At 36.1% G+C, this 22108-nt stretch overlaps 1 protein-coding gene across 1 annotated transcript in view; it reads right to left on the reverse strand.

Moving 5' to 3' along the window:
- Window positions 1-5326, reverse strand: part of NCOA7 (nuclear receptor coactivator 7) — a 431441-nt gene extending 426115 nt beyond the window's left edge. Inside the window, exon 1 of the mRNA XM_053710717.1 lies at window positions 4867-5326. The gene's annotated coding sequence lies outside the window, so the exon portion shown is untranslated. The remainder of the gene's footprint in view (window positions 1-4866) is intronic.
- Window positions 5327-22108: the final 16782 nt, after the last annotated feature.

The raw sequence follows: 22108 nt of genomic DNA on the forward strand, positions 1-22108 counted from the left end.
TTCTGTATCGGAAAAGGTTACTGTTTTTCCTTTCTTATCAGATTTTTTATTTTTATAGCGACGTCTGAAATATCTGGGTTTAGTTTTGTCTTCACCGCTCCATCTATAAACTTGCTTGGATTCATAATCCTTTTTATCCCGTACCATCTTTCTGGATTTGAACTGCCAAAGATCCTATTTAAATATATTCATATTTTTCTCAAATTGGGTATCATATTTTTTAAAATCCACATCTTCTTGATGGCTTTTTAAACTTTCTTGAATATCTTTTAGTTCCACCAATAGATCTTTTCTTTGCTGGTTTTTATATTCAATCAGAAGATTAATCAGAGCAAAGGAGCATGCATCCAGAATATTATTCCACTTATTTATGAACTCTTGGTCATTAACTAGGAATGAAGGAAATTTCTTTATCCTCAATCCTCTGGGTATGCGTTTTTCTTGTACATATATCCTGAAAGCTTTGATGTCTAAATCCAATTTGATGTCTTTCTTTCGTAATGCATCAATATAAAAAAATAAGCTATCCAGAGTATGTACTATACCATCATACATATCATCAGTGTCATTTTCAAAGTCTCCCAGCACATATGATTGTTCGCTTCTATGTTCCATATTATCAAATATAGATAAACACTTATAAAAGTATCAGATACAATGTCCCAATAAAGTATTAACCTTGTTATGTTGCCTCCCCTAGAGCCGTTAACATTCAAATTTAAAATTTCCTGATATACTGAGTGTCCGTTTGATATAGCTAGGGTATGAGCATTAACAGCTCCCAATAACACACTTTTGTTTAATTCATTTAGTGTATATATTATATTTCAACCCCTTTCAAGTTATATCTTCATAGCCATTTACAGTAATATCAGATAACCATTGCTTGTAGCTTGTAACTTAGACTGACAGTTTCTTAGCTGTTAGTATGCGGCAACTTGTTGCTTATTCATCTTACCCCCTATACACTGATGCAGGTAGAAAACCCTTTATCCAAAACTCTTGAGACCGGAAAAGATTTGGATTTCGAAATAGTGTGGATTTTGGAATATTTGCATCCGCAAAATGGGACCATTTGGAGCGGTAATGGGACTAAGTGTAAACAACATCCTATGTTATTTATTTAGGCAATATTTCCATGTCATTATATATCTTATACATGCAACCTAAAGTTTTATAAATTTGTATTACTTTTGTATACATATACCATCAAAAACTTAGTACAATGCTGTAATCAGAAAGATAATAGTTGTTTTAAATAAATATTGACTGTTACTTGCATTTTAGAACACAGAGTCAAAGACACGGGCAGAGAAGATTGTGACTTACAGGTGGAGAAAAAATAGTATACATAGCTTTGCTCATTAATGCTTGTAATGCAACTACTGCAGTAGCTATTTATTATTTGGTACTTCCTATATAATTAAAAGGAAAAAAAATGTAACAAGCTGACTGATTTAAAAATAAAATATATGTTTTGTTCATTATTACGGCCTACCTTATATTGTGACAGAAATTCTCAGCAAAAGAATGTAAAATGCCTTGTAGCAAAGAATACAAGGGGTCTTTCAGTGTGCCTAATAACAAGTAAATAATTGACAGTCTGCAGGCTGTGGTTTATTATCTTTTGAAGTTTCTAAAAATAAGAGTTATGTAACAGCACAACATGACTAGATCAGCAAATAAAACTGATATACAGAGGTAAAGTCACACAGATTCCGCTCAGTGTATGTTAAACATAAAATGAAGCAGAAAAAAATCAACATCTAATTAATATTCTCTAAAATAGAAACAGTAATGGATTAAAAATGAAAAAGGCCTAGTTGTGTGGAGGGCAAACCTTTTTGAGACAGAGCAGACAGGCAGTATGGCAGAAATGGTTGGTAGAATTGTGGTATAGGGCACCACAGCATGTCACATGGCAACAATATGTTTTTGCATCCTACTTTTACCTCAACTACCATTCGTTTCCCCAGAATCCACACTCAAATGTTTATTAGATGTGGATGGCAAGAACCAGAGGTTGCCACCAAATGAATACATAAATAATTAATGTATTGTTGATATCTGACTGACCAATCAGTGTTGCAGGGTGTTTGTGCACACACCACTGAACAAACTGCTGGAGAGTGGTAGCCAATATCCCTTTACTTCTTGACAGAAGGCAACTTTACTTGAAAATCAGACTGCCTCAAAAAAAAATAATAATAAAAAAAAAAATATATATATATTTATATTATTTATTTTCTTGGTTCTCTTGGTATCATTTGTTGCAAAGTCTACCTAGGTAGGCTCAAGAGCAGCAATGCACTACTGGGAGCTAGATGCTGATTGGTGGCCACACATACATTCCTTATGTTATTGACTCATCTGATGTGTTCAGCTAGCTCCCACTAGTGTATTGCTGCTCCTTCAACAAAGGATACCAAGAGAATGAAGAAAATTAGATAACAGAAGTAAACTGGAAAGTTGTTTAAAATTATATGTTCTCAATTATGAAAGAAACATTTTGGCTTTCATGTCCCTTTAAGAAGCAATTCTAGTCATGTTTTCTTTATATAAAAAGGGCATTTCAAAATGTATTAGTTTATTATTATGATGTTTACAATAATTATTATTATTATTAATAAAAGGAGCATCTTCCTGTCCTAAATAAAGATTTCTCAGTTAAAGGGCCATGATACCCAAACGTTGAAACACTTGAAAGTGCTGCAGCATAGATGTAAAAAGCTGACTAGAAAATATAACCTTGACATCTCTATGTAAAAAAGAAAGATATTTTACCTCAAAATGTCCTAAAGTATTCAAACCCCATTGCAAAGGACTTTGAGCAGTAAATCAGTATATCTGTCCCGGGGCAACTAAGGGAGTAAGCTTTCGTGCACACTCATCTTATTTCCCTATTCAGTTTAAGGAAGTTTTCTATGAAATCTCATGAGAGTTAAGTGAAATCTCATGAGATCACAGTAAAAGAGTTAATTACCTCAGCACTGTTGATGCTGATTGGCTGCTGTTCATTTCTTCATTTTTTTTACCTGCAGCTGGGCAGCAGCTGAAGTATAACTTTTTACAGAATACTTACTCTGGTGAGCTGAGGAAGATGTGAGGTAAAAATGCTTCCTTTTTACATAGAGATCCTCAGGTGATATTTTCCTGTCAGCTTTTTACAGTTAAACTGCATCAGTTTCAAGTGATTTAGCATATGAGTATTATGCCCCTTTAAACTTGAAGAGGAATGTCCCTCTTTACCAATGCAGCTCTGGTAGTTGTACCTGTCAATCAATGAGAATTAGCAGAAAGTACAACATATCTGATACTTTTGTATTAGTTTCAGTTTAAATATAAATGGCATTTTCCACACATATTTTCAGGTATAAATTTTTTTTTTAAAGGGCTTTGATGGGGGGAAAATTACATGCAAAAAATGTTAGAGCATATAAGTTTGCATTGCTGAGACAGCAAATCTATAACCCCCACAAATTGTTAAATACAAAGTTAAAGTCTCATTAAGGAGCTGTGAGGACTATTGGTCCAAATCAGGCAATGCTGATTAGCTTATGGACTGTGTCTGTTCAGGACAAGTGGTTCTCTGCAGCTCAGGATCACTTTAACTATGTGTTTAAGCTCTTTGTAACAATTTAAACAAATAGACTTGCAGGATCAGTAATAATGCTAAAATTACATGCTCTAACAATTCAGAGCATGTGGGGTTTTTTGCACAATGTCCCTTAAATTTAACATGCTTCCGTGCTGTTCTTTATGATGATAGAAGTTGAAGAAGAGTATAGGTCCCTTTAAATAAAAAAGCAGGCAGCAAAAGTTAATATTGTGAATTCCCACTTGAACATGTACCAGCTTGTATATACACACAAAAACTTTCATATTCCTTTAACAGAATTCACATGTGAACACAAAAATATTAGTTTGCCACTTTAATGCCAAAAACAGCTTTGATTAAATATGGGTCAATATTTTCTTTCAGTGCTCAAATTAATCTTTGTTTTTTTAAAAAAAAAAATGTTTCATTACTAATGACGCAATATTTCAAGTTATCTAGTCAGCCTAGCACTGCATGTCTGAGATACAATATCTAATGCAAGTCACCCATAGCTTCAGGTTATTGGGACAATGTTACTGTTTTCAAAAGTAATTTCCAAAAAAAGCAGAAGTCCCAACTGTTTAATTATTTCACAGCAATCACTCCATTTGTCATCATATCGTCACCTAAATATCTGAAATAAAAAGGGGTGCTTTCTAAGGAATAATAAAGTTATGTTCACTACCAAACGCTCTTATTTAGTAAAAGAAAGAAATACAAATAATACGAATGAACACACAGGCGCTTGCCAGTTCTATTCATGCTGTAACGGTTCGCCCTGCGTATACCATCTGTTAACACCCTTTCAACTAGAGGTGAGCATGGAACAATTGATATAAAAGACACAATACTGTGTATTCTTTATACACCAATGGTGCTCTAGGCAGTGTAAGTTAATAATAACAGAAAGCAATGACCTGCAAAGACGTTCAGATGCAGGAAAGAATGTGCTTGTGCGAGCAGAGAAAGTGAGACAGATTATGTTATTCGCATCACAGTAAGTGCAGGCTCTACCCACCAGCCTTTCCCCTCCCACCTCTATGCTGGGAATGGCACTGTGTTATGTATTCACTAGACTCACTCCACCAGTAGCACATAAGGCGTGGTTATGGACATACCAGCTTTGCAAATAAATAACCACTCTGATGAAGAATCGTGCTCTGTCATATGTTATAGGCATGTCATGTATGTGCCATCCTCACACAGCAGGGAGTGCATGCTGGCATTGCTATCTTACTGATTGTAATAAGGGTTTATACAGCACCCACCTTTAGATTCACTCTTCCTTTGCTTGCCTGTTGCAGAGTTTTCCTTATTCTTATGATATCCTGGTAGGGATGTTTCTGTCTTCTATGTCTGAAGTCCAATCTGTCAGAATAATGGATAGTGTGTCTGCCACATTTATGATGATTCGCGACTGTTTACATTATATAAACACACAATTATAGATAGGAGCTTTCAACAACAGATCAACAATACAACACAGCATCTGCCAGCCTGCAAAAAACACCTCCTCCTCCTCCTAGTCTCGCTTCCTTCCCTCCTCCTCCCTAGTGCACTGTATACATTGGCTGCAGCTTCCATCCAATATTACAGGCAGGATCCTCCTTCTGCACCCCAGGGATCCCTAGACATGGGGATGCCTCTTGCCAGTCAGAGCCTCAGAAGTGACACAAGCTGCAGATGGCTGGGAACTTTCTCTGCTGCTGAGCATAAAGCAACGGTCTCTTTTCCTGTATGCAGTGTGTGCCAGCTGCAGGAACACTAGATTATATGGGAGGGACAGGGGGCTTTTCTTTGTCTCAGTCCGCCTCCTGTTAATACTAGTGTAATCTTTATTAGTGTATAACTTGTTATTATTCCTACACATTTTTTTACTATCTAATTAAAGGTGAGTATACGTTTCATTCTCATATAGCAGGTTTAATTGCTTCTAATAGTCTAACGTGTTAGATGTCAGCCCCATTGCAGGAATGACAACTGCATCAGCTATTTTTCATACCAGCTCTTTTTTCTATAGGTGGGACCACAAGCACATTCCTTTTATTTAGGGACAGTTTCCAGATTGCAAGTCATTAAACAATAAATAATAAAGGCTTCTTATTAAGGGAAACGACTAGTATGTGATTTACTTTTATTAAGATCTCCCTCTACAAATGTGCTTGTCATGAACCACTGTCAAAATTCTAACCAAGTCCCCTTTCAATAATATTAAAGGAACGTAAAAGGGACAGTTTACCCCAAAACTTTCTCTCCTTTAATTTGTTCCCAATGATCCCATTTTACCTATTGGATTGTTTTACAAATAGGTCCTTAGCTTTTATATTGGCGTATGAACTAGCTGATTTAGCCTGTAGTATTATCCCTACCTACACTGAAAGTTTCTATACCTAGGTATATGCTATTTTTAAACACAGCCAGCTGAAGAAATTACACTCCCAATGGGAGGGGAAAGAGATAAAGCTCTAAAATGTTAGTTTTCAATTGTTTTTTCTAATTATTGTACAGACATAAATAACAAAGGGAAGCATTTACATGATAAGATAACAAGATCTGATCTGTCAGCAAGCCTATTTTGATGGGCTGTGGATTCAAAGAGCAAATCCAGCTATTTATTTTGAAGCATAAATTAGCCATTTCTCATACATTTTATACGCAGCAGCCAGTATAATAACAAATAATGAGGAACACATTCAGGGAAAAACAATTTTACAGTGAACTGTCAATTAAACTTTCATAATTCAGATGGAACATGCAATTGTAAGTATCTTTACATTTTACGTATCTAATTTGCTTTCTTTCTCTTGGTATCCTATGTTGAAAAGTATACCTAGATAGGCATAGAAGCAGCAATGTAATATTTTGATCTAGCTGCTGAATAGTGTCTGCACACATATGCCTCTTGTCATTGGCTCAACAAATGTGTGTTCAGCTAGCTCCCAGGAGTGCATTACTTTTCCTTCAATAAATTATACCAAGAGAATGAAGCAAATCTAAATCAGGAAAGAGAACAAAAAATGTGCTAAAAGTTCCTTTAAGCCAGGGGTGTCAAACTCATTTGAGTCATAGGCCATTTTCCTTGCAAGTGCATCTCACATGGGCCGCACACTACCTACATATCTTGCCATTACTAAACAAAGCAGTGGCGTTTGCTATAACTGCATACATTTCAAAAGATTTGCCTAGATTACTAGTGTTGCGCTAACTGCAACGCAAGTGCGGTATGGTTTTTGTTAGGCTCCCAGAAGCGTTTTCAGCCCTGCTAGCCTCACCAGTCCTTATGTTATTAAATAATATTTACGCAATGCCAGAACAAGGGGATACAGTCATTATAATGAATAGCTGAATGGAGGTTGCACGCATGTGCATCCCTAACATTAAGCGCACTCACTCTTTAAGTAATTAGCATATTATATTATTATTTTTCATATTAATTTTCATGGAGGTGGCGTGGGTCATTCACAATAAGGTCGCAGGTCACATGCGGCCAGCGGGCCACCAGTTTAAAACCTCTGCTTTAAGCCTAATCAGCATTGTCCTGCTGCCTCCATCCAACACCAGCACAAACCACATCACCAGCCCACTAGCCTGTCCCCTTAATGTCTATATCTTTCTCCCCATAGTAGCCTCCTAAATCTAATATCCTACACAATCCTAATTGCTTAATAATATTAAAGAAACATTAGAAATTCACAGTAATTGGGCAGGTGTTGCCAGATAGCATGTTCCAACACATTACATCAGTAATGCTTAAAACAGCACATTTAGTTTTACCCAGCAATGCAATTAGTGTAAGAATTTTATGATAGGTGCTCAGTAAAAGCTTATGGCCTGCTGCCTCGAGTTTTGGGTAAATATCAATAAATTGGGATTTTAATCTGAAATGTATCAAAATTTGTTTTTTTTTAACTGTTATTTTGAGAGAATGTAGCCATAGATTAAAGACATATGAACATCACTACCAGTCCCATTAGTATAGTGCTGAGCAGCCATCAGACAATATGAATGCTCTATTCGTGCCTACCTGTCTTATAAACATTCTTAATACTTTTTACTCATGTGCAAAAGAACTCACATAGTAAAATTCTCCATTCATTTGCTCAATAGAAAGCAGGATAGTTACATTTTTGCATGTTTACAAAATTTAAAAGTTGCATAGCATATGTATATATATATACTATATATATATATATATATATATATATATATATATATATATATATATATATATATATATATATATATATATATATATATATATATATATATATGTGTATTGAGAAATTAAAATAAGATCAGCGCTAAGTTAAAGACCCTGGGACAGTGTGGTCTGTAAAGTGTAACTATGAATAGGCTGTCTAATACCCACCCAAGAGTATCTAATGTTCAAATATGTGAAACTGAAATATGTATAGAAAGAGTGGAAAAAGGCGCACTATACAGTTACAAGAATAATAGTTCCAATCAAAAGAATAAAAGAGGAAACGTTCTTAGCCCAAAATTCTATTGGGAGTTAATTAAAAGATTAATTACAATCCATACAATTGGTAGAGGTAAAGTAATAAATGCTTTATGGACACATGTATATAAAATGTAGTTAGTGCTGGTTAATGTCCTCGCAAGCCCAGTATTCAAAACAACAAAGAGCTGTATCATGCGTATGAAATTGTCACTGTAGATAGGATGCATGGTTCTTACAATAATATCAACATAAGTATGTACAAAATGCCCACTTACTAAAAGTGACCTCAATCAAATGAGGTAAGTGTTGTGCGTCTTTAAATAGCAGGTGCCGTGTCAGTTCAAGTGTTTGCTTCTGTGCAACCTGGGTATGGGGAGATATCCTTCTCTCTCTTTACTCCTTCCCTCTCCACGTCACAGGGGCCTGGATATATAGGAGGAGACAACAATACCAAACAGCAGTGCAATACTGTATATAAACTTACAAAACATTTTTATTGTACTCTTAGGTAAAAGCTGCTTACATTGTACAACCTCAATACATTATGAGGTATCAATCAGGCAATAACTTCCACAATTGGTAACAGCAAAACACAATACAAAAAATTGAACCACTACTACAAGCTGAGTTGCAAAGTTATACAGTTATAAAAACAGCCATTCAGGTCAAAGTATCAAACAAAAAAGTCTCTTTCAAATTCTTTCCTAACGCGTTTCAAAGGTCTCAAATGCAATATAGTACCTTCTTCATCAGAGGATATTTTTAACTGAACTTCTCAATATACGGGGCTTTAAACTAATCAGGCATACTTATGTATGCTACAGATATGTATAAATGTACTCATACATGTGTGTATATCAAAATTAGAAGGAGTGATTAATCAAAGAATCATTAGTAATATACATGTTGGTGTATGGTTCAAAATAACCTTATTAGTTTGCCTAAATGGAGATAGATAATGGACAGTATAAAGACAAGGAACTAAACATATTAGAATAGGGAGTCTTGTGTAACACAGCAATGATGAATTATTTGCTATTTCACCCATCTACTAGAAAAGCTGGAATACATTCTAGGATGGTGGCCCTTAGGCCTTCGGAATCCATCTCGTGGTAGGTCCTGAAATGTAGGAATAGGCTATGGGACTTCTCTCCAGCCTTAATATTTGTGAGATGTTCTGCTAGTCTTTTCTTAAAGGGGTGTGTCGTACGCCCTATATATTGAAGTCCACATAGGCACTCAATTAGATAGACTACATAGTCTGTCTTGAAATTGTAGGCTAAGTTCACTTTACAACTTTTCCCATTGCTCTTTGAGTTCACTTCCTTTGTGGGTTTGTTCCCACTGTAGTGGTGCTCACATGCTAGACAGTTTAAGTGGTTACATTTGAAGAAGCCTATTGACAACTTCACCAACCAATTTTGTTTAGTAGCCATTTTCAATTTGCTTGGTGCAAGTATGTGCTTTAAATTCCTGTTTTTTCTAAATATGATCCTAGGTTTTTTAGGTATAGTAGTTTTTAACAGGTTATCTTTCTTCAATAAGTGCCAGTGTTTCTTGAGGATCGTCTTAATTTCATTATATCCTTGTTGTAAGTCGTGATAAAATCCACTGTCTTTAGTGAGTGATGTTCTTTTCTTTTTTCCTTCTCCTGTCTGTAATAAGGATCCAAAAACTTTGCCTTCTTTTAGGCTTTGAAAGGTCTTTCTACTGATAGCCTCTCTCCTTGAATCTTCTTTTGAGCACAATGGATTCACGTTTAAAGTCCTCCAATCTTGAGCAATTCCTCCTAAGGCGTTGGAATTGTCCATAGGGTATGTTTTTAATCCAATCAGGGTTATGATTGCTTGTGGCCAACAAATATCTATTGCAATCTGTTTCCAAACAGATTGCAATAGATATTTGTGCATATATATATATTTGGCAAAAAGGAAATCCAGTCATTGCAGGTAAATAAAAAACAAAAGTCTTTATTCTTCAATTTAAAAGCATAAATGGCAGAGCTTCCAAGATTAAAGATAAAACACAGCCTAACATGTTTCAGCCATTGTGGCCGTAATCATAGACATATATATACACTCACCGGACACTTTATTAGGTACACCTTGCTAGTCCAGGGTTGGACCCCCCCCTTTGCCTTCAGAACTGCCTTAATTCTTTATGGCATAGATTCAACAAGGTATATATATAACTCAGGAATAGTACAGTAATAAAGCTATTGAAAAAAAAAAAAACACATAGCTTGTGCCCTTTATTGTACATGCTAAACTATGCAAGATAAGACAACAATATCACTGATGTATGCACTAGATAAATGTTGGAATTGCACAAAATTCTGATTTCACAGAGTGGTGTTTTAACTTATTATTATGATTTATATATGTACCAGTATGGAATGTATATGTACAAATATGGAATGAGTAGAGAAATTAGTTGGTCCTCTTTTTTTGTAAAACATTATTTTTCTTTATCTTTTGTAGAAATAATTTGTTGAATTTTAGTATATATTAAGGAGTTAGGCGATGGCAGAAAATAGGTTGTAGAAAAATATATAAATCTGACCAGTTAATAGCAGTAGATCGAAACGTCTATACTAGTGGATGTTTTATAATAAAAGTTATGTAAGCAATTGGAAGAGTGCTGCTGTATTTTTTCGGATTGTTACTACTATGAGGTCTAGGTGCTAAGACCTGCAGCTTGCACCCCTGATTAAAGAGACGAGTGCTGGTGTTCAAAGTTGTTCGGTCTATAAAACACCCTGCACTCCCACTATATGACACCCTGGAACCGCCCACCTGTCACAGTCCTGCGTACCAAACACAGGTGGGCCACTGCCCATAAGTTCCCCCCACCTCCCTGTTCCGGAAACCTTTTGAGAACTATTGGGAGGTAGAGAGTAGTAAAAACATACCTGTTATAAATTAATAACACCATTAAAAATGCTATATACATGTTCATAAGTCACCTATAACTGATCGGATCAGCCAATAGGATTGAAGCTCAATCCTATTGTGTGATTGCATCAGCCAATATGATTTTTTCACCTTTAATTCCGATTGGCTGATAGAATTCTATCAGCCAATCGGAATTAAAGGGACGCCATCTTGGATGACGTCATTTAAAGGAACCTTCATTCGTCGTTAGTCGTCGGAAGAAGAAGATGCTCCGTGACGGATGTCTTGAAGATGGACCCGCTCCTCGCCGGATGGCTGAAGATAGAAGATGCCGTCTGGATGAAGACTTCTGCTCGTTTGGAGGACCACTTCTGCCAGCTTGGATGAAGACTTCTCTCGGCTTCGTTGAGGACTTCTTGCCGCTTCACTGAGGACTTCTCCCGGCTTCGTTTAGGATGGATGTCCGGTCTTCAAAACTGTAAGTGGCTCTTCGGGGGTTAGAGTTAGGTTTTTTTAAGGGTTTATTGGGTGGGTTTTAGTTTTAGATTAGGGTTTGGGCAGCAATAGAGCTAAATGCCCTTTAAAGGGCAATACCCATCCAAATGCCCTTTTCAGGGTAATGGGGAGCTTAGGTTTTTTAGGTAGGATTTTATTTGGGGGGTTGGTTGTGTGGGTGGTGGGTTTTACTGTTGGGGGGCTGTTTGTATTTATTTTTACAGGTAAAAGAGCTAATTTCTTAAGGGCTATTGGTAGTTTAGTTTAGGCTAGTTTTTTTTTTATTTTTGGGGGGCTTTTTATTTTGATAGGGCTATTAGATTAGGTGTAATTAGTTTAAATATCTGATAATTTTTTATTTTATTTTGTGTAATTTAGTTTTGTTGTTTTTTTTGGTAATTTAGGTAATTGTATTTAATTCATTTAATTTATTTAAATGTAGTGTAATGTTAGGTGTTAGCGTAAGACAGGTTAGGTTTTATTTTACAGGTAAATTTGTATTTATTTTAACTAGGTAGTTAGTAAATAGTTAATAACTATTTAGTAACTATTCTATCTAGTTAAAATAAATGCAAACTTGCCTGTAAAATAAAAATAAACCCTAAGCTAGCTACAATGTAAATATTAGTTATATTGTAGCTAGCTTAGGCTTTATTTTACAGGTAAGTATTTAGTTTTAAATAGGAATTATTTAGGTAATGATAGCAATTTTTATTTAGATTTATTTTAATTATATTTAAGTTAGGGGGTGTTAGGGTTAGGGTTAGACTTAGGTTTAGTGGTTAATAAATTTAGTATAGTGGCAGCAACGTTGGGGGCGGCAGATTAGGGGTTAATAAATGTAGGTAGGTGGCGGCAATGTTAGGGGCAGCAGATTAGGGTTTAATAACATTTAACAAGTGGAGGGCCTCGGTTTAGGGGTTAATAGGTAGTTTATGGGTGTTAGTGTATGTTTTAGCACTTTAGTTAGCTTTGTAGCGTAAAACTCATAACTACTGACTTTAGAATGCGTTAAGTTAATTTGCGTTAAGGCCAAAAAAGTGTGCGGGACAGCTGTACCTACAAGACACGTAATAGCAGGGGTAGTGAAAAATCAACGTTATAACCCATAACGCTGCTTTTTTACTCATAACGCAAAACTTGTAATCTAGCCGTTTGTTTCTTAAATATATAAAATGGAAATAATTAGATCTAAAAGTTGCAAAAAATACATTGCAGTAGGAGGTAGCATATATACTAAGGAAAAACTGCTTGAATATTATATTCCACACAATGATGTTGCTAGAAATAAAGATAAGGCTATTAAAACATAGTAGATGAGGTTGAAAAAAGACCGAAGTCCATTGAGTTCAACCTATACAAATCTAAAATATATACAAAAAGCTCCAGTTAATCTTAAATAATCCCACTAAAAGGTGACCCATTTAATACTAGCAATCATATCCATGAATTTTGTTTATAGACAGAAATGTATCCAAATATTTTTTAAATGTATCTAGGGTATTGGCATTCACAACCTCCTTTGGTAATGAGTTCCAAAATTTTATTGCTCTTACAGTGAAAAAAACGTTTCCGTTGCAGGAGATTAAATCTCTGGTCACAATTTTCTTGGAATAAACAGCGCTTCTGCCATCTCTGTATATGGGCCTTGAATATATTTATATAAAGTAATCATGTCCCCTCTTAAGCGCCTTTTTTTTTAAAGAAAACAGACCCAGTTTGGCTAGCCTTTCCTCATAGGTTAAATTATCCAATCCCCTTATTAGCTTTGTGGCCCTTCTCTGAACTTTTTCTAGTTCTGCAATATCATTTTTTGCAATCGGTCCCCAGAACTGCACTCCATACTCAAGGTGAGGTCTTACCAGGGCTTTATATAGTGACAGAATAATGCTTTCCTCCCTTGAGTCAATGCCTCTTTTAATACATGCTAGTATCTTATTAGCCTTTGAAGCTGCTGCCCTGCATTGTGCACCCATCTTTAGCTTGTTATCTATTACTACTCCCAAATCCCTTTCCTCCTGTGTTTGGCTAAGTCTTGTCCCATTTAAATAATACGTTGCCTGCTTATTTTTACTTCCAAAATGTAGAACCTTGCATTTTCCTGTATTAAATCGCATTTTCCATTTACCTGCCCATACTTCTAATTTTTGCAGGTCCCTTTGTAACGAAAGTTCATCCTGCTCTGACCTAATGACCTTACTTAACTTAGTATCATCTGCAAAAATAGAGATGTCGCTATTTAATCCTAGCTCCAAGTCATTTATAAAAATATTAAAAAGAATAGGGCCCAGCACTGATCCCTGAGGTACTCCACTGATTACCTTTGTCCAATCTGAGTATGATCCATTTACTACTACTCGTTGCTCCCTATCTTTAATCCAGTTATTTATCCACAAACTAACATTTTCAGCTATTCCCAGTCCCTTAATTTTGTGCATTAATCTCTCATGTGGCACTGTATCAAATGCCTTTGCAAAATCTAAGTATATCACATCAACCAATTCCCCTTTATCTATATTTTTTACTTACTTCCTCATAGAATCTAATTAGATTAGTTTGACATGATCTATTTCTCATAAAACCATGCTGATTAGAACTCATAATCTTGTTTACACGAATATGCTCATCAATATAATCCCTTATAATCCCTTCAAATATCTTCCCCACTATTGATGTCAGACTAACTGGTCTATAGCTTCCTGGATCATCCCTACTTCCCTTTTTGAGACATAGTGAGCTGATTAAAAATAGCAAAAAAGTTCCTAATGTAGTTGTGTTTCACATTACACTTCCTCTGATAGATATTTTACGGCTAGATTTAGAGTTTTGTCGGTAACGACCCGCGTAGCTAACGCTGGCTTTTTTCTGGCCGCACCTTTTAAATAACTCTGGTATTGAGAGTCCACAGAATGGCTGCGTTAGGCTCCAAAAAAGGAGCGTATAGCATATTTAACGCAACTTCAACTCTCGATACCAGAGTTGCTTACGGACGCGGCCAGCTTCAAAAACGTGCTCGTGCACGATTCCCCCATAGGAAACAATGGGGCTGTTTGAGCTGAAAAAAAACCTAACACCTGCAAAAAAGCCGCGTTCAGCTCCTAACGCAGCCCCATTGTTTGCTATGGGGAAACACTTCCTATGTCTGCACCTAACACTGTAACATGTACCCCGAGTCTAAACACCCCTAACCTTACACTTATTAACCCCTATTCTGCCGCCCCCGCTATCGCTGACCCCTGCATATTATTATTAACCCCTAATCTGCCGCTCCGTAAACCGCTGCTGTCCCTAACACCGCCGACCCCTATATTATATTTATTAACCCCTAATCTGCCCCCCACAACGTCGTCTCCACCTGCCTACACTTATTAACTCCTAATCTGCCGACCGGACCGCACCGCTATTATAATAAAGTTATTAACCCCTAATCCGCCACACTAACCCTATAATAAATAGTATTAACCCCTAATCTGCCCTCCCTAACATCGCCGACACCTAACTTCAAACATTAACCCCTAATCTGCCGACTGGAGCTCACCGCTATTCTAATAAATGTATTAACCCCTAAAGCTAAGTCTAACCCTAACACTAACACCCCCCTAACTTAAATATAATTTAAATCTAACGAAATTAATTAACTCTTATTAAATAAATTATTCCTATTTAAAGCTAAATACTTACCTGTAAAATAAATCCTAATATAGCTACAATATAAATTATAATTATATTATAGCTATTTTAGGATTTATATTTATTTTACAGGTAACTTTGTATTTATTTTAACCAGGTACAATAGCTATTAAATAGTTAAGAACTATTTAATATCTTAAATAGTTAAAATAATTACAAAATTACCTATAAAATAAATCCTAACCTAAGTTACAATTAAACCTAACACTGCACTATCAATAAATTAATTAAATAAAATACCTACAATTACCTACAATTAAACCTAACACTATACTATTAATAAATTAATTATATACAATATCTACAAATAAATACAATGAAATAAACTAACTAAAGTACAAAAAATAAAAAAGAACTAAGTTACAAAAAATAAAAAAATATTTACAAACATCAGAAAAATATTACATAGTAACATAGTAGATAAGGTTGAAAAAAAGACTGAAGTCCATCGAGTTCAACCTATACAAATCTAAAATACTTACAAAAAGCTCCAGTTAAGCTTAAATAACCCCATTAAAATGTGACCCATTTAATACTAGCAATCATATCCATGAATTTTGTTAGTATACAGAAACTTATCCAGACTATTTTTAAATGTATCTATGGTATTGGCATTCACTACCTCCTTTGGTAATGAGTTCCACAATTTTATTGCTCTCACAGTGAAAAAACGTTTCCGTTGCAGGAGATTAAATCTCCTTTCCTCCAACCTTAAATTATGACCTCTTGTCAGAAACAATTTTCTTGGAATAAACAGTGCTTCTGCCATCTCTGTATATGGGCCTTGAATATATTTATATAAAGTAATCATGTCACCTCTCAAGCGCCTTTTTTCTAAAGAAAACAGACCCAGTTTGGCTAGCCTCTCCTCATAGGTTAATTTCTCCAATCCCCTTATTAGCTTTGTGGCCCTTCTCTGAACTTTTTCTAGTTCTGCAATATCTTTTTTAGCAATTGGTCCCCAGAACTGCACTCCAAACTCAAGGTGAGGTCTTACCAGGGCTTTATATAATGACAGAATTATGCTTTCCTCCCTTGAATCAATACCTCTTTTAATACATGCTAGTATCTTATTAGCCTTTGAAGCCGCTGCCCTGCATTGTGCACCCATCTTTAGCTTGTTATCTATTACTACTCCCAAATCCCTTTCCTCCTGTGTTTGGCTAAGTCTTGTCCCATTTAAAAAATACGTAGCCTGCTTATTTTTACTTCCAAAATGTAGAACCTTGCATTTTTCCGTATTAAATCTCATTTTCCATTCACTTTCCCATAGTTCTAATTTTAGCAAATCCCTTTGTAAAGACAGTTCGTCCTGCTCTGACCTTATGACCTTACTTAACTTAGTATCATCTGCAAAAATAGAGATGTCGCTATTTAATCCTTGCTCCAAGTCATTTATAAAAATATTAAAAAGAACAGGGCCCAGTACTGATCCCTGGGGGACGCCACTGATTACCTTTGTCCAATCTGAGTATGATCCATTTACTACTACTACTCGTTGCTCCCTATCTTTTATCCAGTTATTTATCCATGAGCTAACATTTTCAGCTATTCCCAGTCCCTTAATTTTGTGCATTAATCTCTCATGTGGCACTGTATCAAATGCCTTTGCAAAATCTAAGTATATCACATCCACTGATTCCCCTTTATCTATATTTTGACTTACTTCCTCATAGAATCTAATCAGATTAGTTTGACATGATCTATTTCTCCTAAAGCCATGCTGATTAGAACTCATAATCTTGTTTACACGAATATGCTCATCAATATAATCCCTTATAATCCCTTCAAATATCTTCCCCACTATTGATGTCAGACTAACTGGTCTATAGCTTCCTGGATCATCCCTGCTTCCCTTTTTGAAGAGTGGCACCACATCAGCTTTACGCCAATCCTGGGGTACCATGCCTGAGGATAATGAGTCTTGAAAAATTAAGAGTAAAGGTTTGTATATAACAGTGCTAAGTTCCCTCAACACCCTTGGGTGTATTCCATCTGGGCCTGGAGTTTTATTTACCTTAATATTTTCCAGTTTTTTCCTGATATCCTCTAAACAAAACCCAGTTAGTGGTATGGACTGGCATGTTCTATTATGTTCAAAAGTATCATTCAATGGTTCTTCTCTTGTGTATACTGAAGAAAAAAACTGGTTTAGTACCTCAGCCTTCTCCCTGTCATTATTTATCATGCTACCCTCCACACATTTTAATGTACCTATATTATCCTTCTTAGATTTTTTGCTATTTATGTACTTAAAGAACCTTTTAGGGTTAGACTTAGAATCCTTAGCAATTAATTTTTCATTTTCAATTTTGGCTAATTTGATTGCTTTTTTGCATGCTTTGTTACATTCCTTATAAATATTGTATGCTGAGTCTGTACTATTTTCTTTTAATAATTTAAATGCCCTACGTTTTTTCCTAATTTCTCTTAACACATTTTTATTTAGCCATAATGGCTTTGTTTTTTTTATTTTTACTTTTATAACCATATGGTATGTGTTGATATGTATATTTATTTAACACATTTTTAAATATTATCCATTTATTCTCTGTATTTTTATTAGAAAATACATTGTCCCAATTTATATTATTTAATGATTTCCTTAAATCGTTGAATTTTGCTTTCTTGAAATTAAAAGTCTTAGTTAAGCCTTTAAAACACTGCATTTGAAAATAGATTTCAAATGTGACCATGTTATGATCACTGTTACCCAAATGTTCTTTAACTTCTATGTTTGATATTATATCTGTATTGTTTGATAGCACTAAATACAATATAGCTTTACTCCTAGTTGGCTCCTCTATTAATTGTGACAAGAAGTTATCCCTGAGAACATTTAAAAATCTATCCCCCTTAGCTGAATTACTAGTTTCATTGGCCCAGTTTATATCAGGGTAGTTAAAATCTCCCATAATTACAGCACTGTTATTAGCAGCCTTACCTATTTGGATAAGTAGTTGAGTTTCCTCCGGGTCACTAATGTTGGGAGGCTTGTAGCATGTTCCTAGTAATATTTTTTTAGGATTTTTCCCCCCACTCTTTATTTCAACCCACAGGGTCTCTACATTGTCACTTGTATCATAAATATCTTCCCTTATTGTAGGTTTAAGGTTAGGTTTAATATACATGCAGATTCCTCCACCCCTTTTATTATTCCTGTCCCTCCTAAATAATGTATACCCCTCTAAGTTAACTGCCCAGTCATGTGAATCATCCCACCAAGTTTCAGTTATACTGATAACATCATAGTCCTCTTCTGCAACTAAGAGCGTCAGCTCCCCCATTTTACCTGTCATGCTTCTTGCATTTGTTGTCATACATTTAATTTTCATGTGCTTTCTGCTGCTACTCGGTGTGCTTTCCTCTATATTTTCTAATGTGACATTTCTTAAGTCATCCCTTCCTTGAGATATTAAGGGATTGTCATATTCACAGACTGATCTCTCTGTTCTATTTTGTTCTAACTGACCCTCCCCCCCTTTGCCTAGTTTAAAAGGTTCTCTAAACGTGCTACCATCCTTTCCCCCAACACACCTGCACCCATGTCATTCAGGTGCAATCCATCCTCACTGTACAAATTGTACTGTAGTGAAAAGTCAGCCCAGTGTTCTAAAAAGTCAAACCCCTCATTTTTACACCATGTCTTTAGCCATGAATTAACAGACCTTAACTCCTTCTGCCTTACTGAATTAGCACACGGCACTGGTAATATCTCAGAAAATATTACTTTGGAGGTCCTTGCTTTAAGCTTGCTACCTAACTCCCTGAAGTCATTTTTTAGGACTCTCCATCTCCCACCGATTCCTTCATTAGTACCAATATGCACCATGACTGCAGGATCAGACCCACATCCCTCTAACAATCTATCAATACGCTCCACAATATGCCTAACACGAGCCCCTGGAAGACAGCAAACTGTTCTATGTAAAGGGTCTGGATGACAAATTACCCTATCAACCTTCCTAATAATAGAGTCTCCTACCACCAACATCTGCCTCTGGCCCTGACTTGTATGCCCCTCTTCCATGACTGAAGGACTGCCCACCATAGTATGCTCCTCTTCCACAGCTAAAGGACTGTTCACTATACTAGGCAACACAGCCCTCTCTGACACTGCCACCCCTGAACTGATATCCCCAACATCTTCACTTAATCTTGCAAATCTATTGGGGTGTACCAGCTCAGAACTGGCCTGTCTCTTCCGCTTACTTCGCCCTCTTACTGTGACCCAGCTACATCCTGGAGTCTCCTCATCTGAATCCTCCCCATTCCCACTGCTGGAACCATTAACAACCAGCTCAGTCCTATCCATTTCCCTTTCAAGTGTCTGAATTTCATTTAGTGTTGCAATTCGTTCCTCCAGATCCCCAATACGAGTTTCTAAAGAGACAATATGCTCGCACTTGCCACAAACATATATTACAACAATTTTAAACTAATTACACCTACTCTAAGCCCCCTAATAAAATAACAAAGCCCCCCAAAATAAAAAAAATGCCCTACCCTATTCTAAATTACAAAAGTTCAAAGCTCTTTTACCTTACCAGCCCTGAACAGGGCCCTTTGCGGGGCATGCCCCAAGAAATTCAGCTCTTTTGCCTGTAAAAAAACACATACAATACCCCCCCCAACATTACAACCCACCACCCACATACCCCTAATCTAACCCAAACCCCCCTTAAATAAACCTAACACTAAGCCCCTGAAGATCTTCCTACCTTATCTTCACCTCGCCGGGTATCACACCGATCGGTCCTGGCTCCAAAATCTTCATCCAACCCAAGCGGGGGCTAGACATCCATCATCCGATGGCTGAAGAAGTCCAGAAGAGGGTCCAAAGTCTTCATCCTATCCGGGAAGAAGAGTAGATCCGGACCGGCAACCATCTTCTTCCAAGCGGCATCTTCTATCTTCATCCGATGAGGACCGGCTCCATCGTGAAGACCTCGATCGCGGACCCATCTTCTTCCGACGACGTCCAACTGAAGAATGACGGTTCCTTTAAGGGACGTCATCCAAGATGGCGTCCCTCGAATTCCGATTGGCTGATAGGATTCTATCAGCCAATTGGAATTAAGGTAGGAAAATTCTGATTGGCTGATGGAATCAGGCAATCAGAATCAAATTCAATCTGATTGGCTGATCCGATCAGCCAATCAGATTGAGCTCGGATTCTATTGGCTGTTAATATTTTTCTGATGTTTGTAAATATGTTTTTATTTTTTGTAACTTAGTTCTTTTTTATTTTTTGTACTTTAGTTAGTTTATTTCATTGTATTTATTTGTAGATATTGTATTTAATTAATGTATTGATAGTGTAGTGTTAGGTTTAATTGTAACTTAGGTTAGGATTTATTTTACAGGTAATTTTGTAATTATTTTAACTATTTTAGCTATTAAATAGTTCTTAACTATTTAATAGCTATTGTACCTGGTTAAAATAAATACAAAGTTACTAAAATAGCTATAATATAATTATAATTTATATTGTAGCTATATTAGGATTTATTTTACAGGTAAGTATTTAGCTTTATATAGGAATAATTTATTTAATAAGAGTTAATTAATTTCGTTAGATTTAAATTATATTTAAGTTAGGGGGGTGTTAGTGTTAGGGTTAGACTTAGCTTTAGGGGTTAATACATTTATTAGAATAGCGGTGAGCTCCAGTCGGCAGATTAGGGGTTAATGTTTGAAGTTAGGTGTCGGCGATGTTAGGGAGGGCAGATTAGGGGTTAATACTATTTATTATAGGGTTAGTGAGGCGGATTAGGGGTTAATAACTTTATTATAATAGCGGAGCGGTCCGGTCGGCAGATTAGGGGTTAATAAGTGTAGGCAGGTGGAGGCGACGTTGAGGGGGGCATATTAGGGGTTAATAAATATAATATAGGGGTCGGCGGTGTTAGGGACAGCAGATTAGGGGTACATAGCTATAATGTAGGTGGCGGCACTTTGCGGTCGGCAGATTAGGGGTTAATTATTGTAGGTAGCTGGCGGCGACGTTGTGGGGGGCAGGTTAGGGGTTAATAAATATAATATAGGGGTCGGCGGTGTTAGGGGCAGCAGATTAGGGGTACATAAGTATAACGTAGGTGGCGGTCGGCAGATTAGGGGTTAAAAAAATTTAATCGAGTGGCGGCAATGTGGGGGGACCTCGGTTTAGGGGTACATAGGTAGTTTATGGGTGTTAGTGTACTTTAGAGCACAGTAGTTAAGAGCTTTATAAACCGGCGTTAGCCCAGAAAGCTCTTAACTACTGACTTTTTTCTGCGGCTGAAATTTTGTCTTTAGATTTCTAACGCTCACTTCAGACACGACTCTAAATACCGGAGTTAGAAAGATCCCATTGAAAAGATAGGATACGCAATTGACGTAAGGGGATCTGCGGTATGGAAAAGTCGCGGCTGAAAAGTGAGCTTTAGACCCTTTCCTGACTGACTACAAATACCGGCGGTAGCCTAAAACCAGCGTTAGGAGCCTCTAACGCTGGTTTTCACGGCTACCGCCAAACTCTAAATCTAGGCCTTAGTCTTTTTATTTATTTATTTATTTATTTATTTATTTATTTAGGAAACACAGTTTAGTGTTTTTTAATTGACAAGACAGAGGGTTCTACTTTTGTAGTTTGTGTTTTTGCCGTTCTATTATATTACTTAGCAGTTGATTATATTTTTTTTAATTGTAATCATTTTGTTCTTTAGGGTAGTCTCAATAAGCTGTTTCTTTACTGGCTCAATATTTGCATGTGAGTTTGTGTTTAAGTTTGTATATGTGTGTGTATATATATATATATATATATATATATATATATATATATATATATATATATATATATATATATATATATATATATATATATATATATATATATATATATATATATATATATATATATATACATAAGCCACACGATGTGAATCCGCCCTCCATGAGACAACCACCTGAAGGTTCTGTGTAATAAAT

Source organism: Bombina bombina, chromosome 4, assembly GCF_027579735.1.
Source record: "Bombina bombina isolate aBomBom1 chromosome 4, aBomBom1.pri, whole genome shotgun sequence".
NCBI classification, from domain to species: domain Eukaryota; kingdom Metazoa; phylum Chordata; class Amphibia; order Anura; family Bombinatoridae; genus Bombina; species Bombina bombina.